The sequence below is a fragment of the Rattus norvegicus genome, chromosome 6, assembly GCF_036323735.1.
Source record: "Rattus norvegicus strain BN/NHsdMcwi chromosome 6, GRCr8, whole genome shotgun sequence".
NCBI lineage: Eukaryota > Metazoa > Chordata > Mammalia > Rodentia > Muridae > Rattus > Rattus norvegicus.
The window spans coordinates 117651466-117656499 of record NC_086024.1 but is presented as its reverse complement, the minus strand read 5'-3'; the positions used below and the strand labels follow the sequence as shown (position 1 = coordinate 117656499).

The window sequence follows — 5034 nt, the reverse complement described above, 5'->3', positions numbered from 1 at the left end:
GGTATTAATGTCTTGGTTACTGCACCAGGTCTCCTTCACACAAAGTTGATAACAGAGTAACCCTCAGAAACTGTAGGCAAGTCTTCAGTTAATGCTTTCTTTTATAAGAGTTACCTTTGGTTCTGATGTCTCTTTTAGCAAAGAATTGTAACTAAGTCAGGATGCTGTACATTGATTCTCCATTTGGCCCTATTGCCGAACTCCCTTATTCTGTCTCTTTTTGTTAGGATTTTCTTTATGTTATATTATGGCATCTTTGAATAAAGATTATTTTTCTGCCCTTCCTCAAAAAAAAAAAAACCCACTAAACTGGAAGGTAATGTATGCAGAAAGAATCTATATAGTAAAAAGACAGAAGAAAATAAAAAAATATATTAAAATAAATTTATTTTTATTTTTATTGCATATTTTATTTACATTTTAAATGTTAACCAATTTCCTTGTTTCCATTCCTATCCTCCCTACCCCTGCTTCTATGAGGATGCTCCTCCACTATCCAATCCATTCCCACCTACCCACCCTGGCATTCGCCTACAATGGGGCATTTAGCCTTCCCAGGACAAAGAGCCTCTCCTCCCATTGATGTTCAATGAGACCATTCTCTTCTACATATGCAGCTGGAGCCATGGGTACCTCCATGTGTACTCTTTGGTTCCTAGTTTACTCCCTGGGAGCTCTGGGAGTGGGGATCTGGTTGGTTGACATTGTTGTTCTTCCTATGGATTCCTTCAGTCTGGCAGAGCCTCTCAGGAGACAGCTATATCAGGATCTTGTCAGCAAGCACTTCTTGACATCTGCAATAGTGTCTGGGCTTGGTGTCTGCGTATGGAATAGATCCCCATATTGGATGGTCTCTGGACGGTCTTTCCTCCAGTCTCTGTTCCACAATTTGTCTCTGGATTTCCTCCCATGGTCCCCCTTCTAGGAAGAACTGAGACATCTACACTTTGGTCTTCCTTCTTCTTGAGCTTTTTGTGGTCTGTGAATTGTATCATGGGTGTTCTGAGCTTTTGGGCTAAAATCTACTTATCAGTTAGTGCATACCATGTGTGTTCTTTTGTGACTGGATTACCTCACTCAGGATGACATTTTGTAATTCCTTTCATTTGTCTAAGAATTTCATGAAGTCATTGCTTTTAAAAGCTGAGTAGTACTCCATTGTATAAAATGTACCACATTTTCTGTATTCGTTCCTCTATTGAATGACATCTGGTTTCTTTCCACCTTCTGGCTATTATAAATAAGGCTGCTATGAACATAGTGGAGCATGTGTCCTTGTTATATGTTGGAGCATCTTTCGGGTATATACCGAGGAGTACTATAGCTGGGTCCTCAGGTAGTAATATGGCCAATTTTCTGAGGAACCTCCAGACTGATTTCCTGAGTGGTTGTACCTACCAGCTTGCAATTCTCCCAACAATGGAGGGGTGCGCTTCTTTCTCCACAACCTCGCCAGCATCTGTTGTAACCTGAGTTTTTGATCTTAGTCATTCTGACTGGTGTGAGGAAGAATCACACCTGTCATAGAGGTAAGGAAAAAATAGAAAGTAATGGTGTCATTTTATTAATAATTTCCCTAAGTATCAAATGTAAATTTAAAAATAATTTGAATATTTACATGTTAATATTGAATGTTGGTAGAAGATCAAAGTTGGAAGAGGAAGAATGGCATCCAAAGGAAAAGTGTTGCTTTGGTCAATATTTAAAACATTTCATAGAGTAGTTTATTTTTATTTTATTATATTTTTATGCCTCTCAGGAGACAGTTATATCAGGTTCCTACCATCATGCATTTCTTGGCATCAGAAATATTGTCTAGGTTTGGTGTCTGTATGTATATGGGCTGGATCCCCTGGTGGGGCAGGCTCTGAATGGCCATTCCTTCAGCCTCTGCTCAAACTTTGTCTCCATATATCCTATGAATATTTTTGTTCCCCCTTCTAGGAAGGACTGAATCATCTACACTTTGGTCATCTTTCTTCTTGACCTTCATGTGGTCTGTGGATTTTATCTTGGGTAATCTGAAGTTTTGGGCTAATATCCACTTACCAGTGAGTACATTACATGTATGTGCAGAGTGCTCGCTTCGGCAGCACATATACTAAAATTGGAACGATACAGAGAAGATTAGCATGGCCCCTGCGCAAGGATGACATGTATGTGCAGGGGACGCGGGGGGGTGTTTGTGTGTGTGTGTGTGTGTGTGTGTGTGTGTGTGTGTGTGTGTGTGTGTATGTGTGTGTTTGTGTTTGGGTTATCTCACTCAGGATATTTTCTAGTCCATCCATTTGCCTATGAATTTCATGAAATCATTGTCTTTAATAGCTGAATAGTACTCAATTGTGTAAATGTACCACATTTTCTGTATCCATTCCTCTTGTGAAGGACAGCGGGGTTCTTTCCAACTTCTGAGTATTATAAATAGGGCTGCTATAAATATAGTGGAATATGTGCCCTTGTTATATTTTGGAGCATCTTTTGGTATATACCCAGGAGTTGTATAGCTGAATCCTCAGGTAGTATTATGTCCAGTTTTCTGAGCAATTTCCAGAGTGATTTCCAGAGTGGCTGTACCAGTTTGCAATTCACCAACAATGGAGGAGTGTTCCTCTTTCTCCACATCTTCTCCAGCATCTGTTTTCTCCTGATCTTAACCATTCTAACTGGTGTGAGGTGGAATCTCGGAGTTGTTTTGGTTTACATTTCCCTGATGGCTAAGGATTTTGAACATTTCTTTAGGTACTTCTCAGTTGTTTGATATTCCTCAGTTGAGAATTCTTTGGTAGCTTCACACCCCATTTTTAATAGGGATATTTGATTTTCTGGAGTCTAACTTCTTGAGTTCTTTGTATATATTAGATATTAGCCCCTTAACAGATGTAGGATTGGTACACATCTTTTCCCAATCTGTTGGTTGATGTTTTGACCTATTGACAGTGTCCTTTGCCTTGCAAAAGCTTTTCAACTTTACGATGTCCCATTTGTCCATTCTTGATCTTAGAGTACAAGCCTTTGGTATTCTATTCAGGAAATTTCCACCAGTGCCCATGTGTTTGAGACTCTCCCTCACTTTTTCTTCTATTAGTTCGAGTATAATTAGATTTATCTGAAGGTCCTCGATCCACTTGGACTTGAGCTTTGTACAGGGTGATAAGAATGGATCGATTTGCATTCTTGTACATACTGACCTCCAGTTGAACCAGCACCATTTGTTGAAAATGCTTTTTCCACTGATGGTTTCAGCTCCTTTGTCAAGGATCGAGTGACCATTGGTGTGTGGGTTCATATCTGGATCTTCAATTCTATTCCACTGGTCTACCTGCCTGTCTCTGTACCAATACCATACAGATTTTATCACTTCTAGTCTGTAATACTGCATGATGTCAGGGATGGTGATTTCCCCAGAATTTTTTTATTGTTGATTATAGTTTTTGCTATTCTGGTTTTTTTAATTCCAAATGAATTTTCAAATTGCTCTTAATAACTCTATGAAGAATTGAGTTGGAATTTTGGGATTGCATTGACTCTGTAGATGGCTATTGGCAATATGGAATTTTTACAATTTTAACCCTGCCAATCCATGAGCATTGAAGATCGTTTATCATGGGAGCTTTTCTTTAATTTCTTTCTTAAGAGGCTTGAAGTTCTTTTCATACAGATCTTTCATTTGCTTGGTTACAGTCACACTGAAGTATTTTATATTATTTATGACTATTGTGAAGGGTGTCATTCCCCTAATTTATTTCTTAGGCAAATTTTATTTTTAAGAACTCCATTTAATAAAGAAAAACAAACTTGCCTATTATCTCTTTATCTTATGTTTTTAATGTTTTGAGACAATAATATAATTTTATCATACATGCTTTCTTTCTTTCCTTCCTTCCCTCCATCCACTTCTATGTTGCCCTGCCTTTACCTCTCTTTCATATATATATATATATATATATATATATATATATTCAATATATATTCAATATATATTCAATATATATATTCAATCCTTATTTAATTTGATATTTCTTCATCCATTTTTATCCTTCTTAAATGCAGGTGTCTCCATGACTGCCAGGAGCTGCTTAACATTGACTTTACAAAGTATACAATAGAGAAACTATTATAAAAACTATCTTGAGCCCTGAGTTCTCAATATAACTCTTTGAAGGCAAGTTCTTAAGGTTTAACACAGTAATGACTTGATACCTAACTTGTTAATTTGATTTACAGTATATAATATTTTGACACTTAGTATATACATTATTTTTTTTCAAAAGTAGAATTGACGTGTGTGTGTAAAGGTAATTGATTATGAAAGTATTTTTGAAATATTGACATTACATAAAGTAAAATTATAGTTCAATAATATCAATGAGAAAAGTTTCCCTTCATTTAATTTTATAAAATGAGATATTTTCCTTGCACAAATAGTTACCATGTATATAAATTATAATCTAACTGAGAGGAGCATGTTTCTTTCTTTCTTTTTTTGAGGTCACACATAGTACATTTTAGTGTGGTTCAGATTAAACAGAATACTTATTTGTACCAGTAAGTGGTCCAGATATCATCTCACTTAGCAACTAATTACTTCTCAGTAACATAAATGAGAATCATGTTATCCTAACAGAGCTGAACAGCAAATGTGCTCTAGAGAGCTGTGATTTTTCTATAGCGTTGCTTACTGTCTACCTTTCTTAATGTTCTATACAGGATGAAGCAAGCAGTAACTTGTTTGTTCTTACTGCACCAAGAGCAAGTATACCAGGTGCAGCTGGTACCTTATGGATTAAGGTGGAACCCCTTTTCACCTTGAAAGAACATCCTCTGATTTGCCCAACGGAACAGAGACCATGTGGGAAGATGTCTTCCTCATTAGTTTGAATGTAGAATGTTTTAGATGAACAGAAACAGGAAAAGGAGTCTGGGCCTGATACCCAATCTTTCATCACAATTTGGAGGTAGGCTAATGTTCTTCCACCTTCTCCTACAATAGATCTATAGCTTTTGTTCTCCCCCTTGTGGATATATGATATTTTT

General features: G+C 36.8%; 1 non-coding gene across 1 annotated transcript; it reads left to right on the top strand.

The window, feature by feature from the left end:
• The first annotated feature begins 2077 nt into the window (after positions 1-2077).
• On the top strand, positions 2078-2184 carry LOC120093288 (U6 spliceosomal RNA). The gene has a single exon (XR_005486396.1). It is a non-coding gene; the product is annotated as a U6 spliceosomal RNA (small nuclear RNA).
• The last annotated feature ends 2850 nt before the right edge of the window (positions 2185-5034 follow it).